The 945-nt window shown below is 31.9% G+C and overlaps 1 long non-coding RNA gene across 1 annotated transcript; it reads right to left on the bottom strand.

Moving 5' to 3' along the window:
• Positions 1 to 441: 441 nt before the first annotated feature.
• Positions 442 to 939, bottom strand: LOC116350523. The gene is made up of 2 exons (XR_004202038.1): positions 788 to 939; positions 442 to 718 (listed from the first exon to the last, which is right to left on the bottom strand). It is a non-coding gene; the product is annotated as an uncharacterized LOC116350523 (long non-coding RNA).
• Between the last annotated feature and the right edge of the window lie 6 nt (positions 940 to 945).

Genomic DNA, 945 nt, shown 5'->3' with positions numbered 1-945 from the left:
GTAATGACGTGAAACTTTGCACAGGGTAATTTTTTCACAAAATTCAGAATCTGCGGCACATAAAATTATTTTTTTGAAAAATTTACTCTATAGAAAAAACCAATGATTACACCCATAGCGCCAACTATACGTGAATTTTATTTTCTCATCATTTTAGGCAGTAATCTTATTGCTTCTTTGCATATAATATCTTGTTAGTGATTGTACTAGCTCTCTATCAATATTTTTTGTACATAACATCACATCTCACATTTTGACATATCTAATTTTCAACAAACTCGTGCATTACCCATTATTGTTCGGAATAAAATGTTGTATAGTGCACAGGTTGGATCAAAGAAAATTCGTTCGCTTTCACAAAAAAACCATCGAAAAAAGAGTTTTGAAAATGCGGATACCAGTGCATCGGTATACAGCAAAGAAGAAAAAAATATAACAACATGCATACAAAAAGTCAATTATTTCATTTATTATCTAAAGATGCATAAATAATAATAATCTAATTATCTAACAATTGCATAATCTCCTCATAGGACTTCCCTCGCGTTTCGGGTATAAAAATAATGCCGTAAATGGCATTTATTAAAGTCAGAATTGCCAAAATGAACATGCAATAATGAAGAGGAACGTATTTCAAGAAGGCAGGAAATGCTGCATCAAGTCCGAATAAAACAATCCACATCATTGACACAGCCAATGTAAGGCATGTTTTACGAATCTATAAAATAAAAGTGAATATAATGAAATGGGAATAAATGAAAATTCACAAATTTCGTTGGTCATTTACTTTCTTCGGAAAAATTTCAACGCATAAAATGTAAGGGATTGGCACTAATCCCAGGCTGCTAACAAAAATGATGAATGCAAAACACAAAAACGAAATGTATTCATATTCGGATTGCTTAAGCCATAGCCAACAATATGTGCCATACGCAACATACGCTA

The sequence above is a fragment of the Contarinia nasturtii genome, unplaced genomic scaffold, assembly GCF_009176525.2.
Source record: "Contarinia nasturtii isolate CC-2019 unplaced genomic scaffold, AAFC_CNas_1.1 Cnas_scaffold_4254, whole genome shotgun sequence".
Classification (NCBI taxonomy): Eukaryota; Metazoa; Arthropoda; class Insecta; order Diptera; family Cecidomyiidae; genus Contarinia; species Contarinia nasturtii.
The sequence above is the reverse complement of the archived record's forward strand: the minus strand, read 5'-3'. Positions and strand labels throughout refer to the sequence as shown.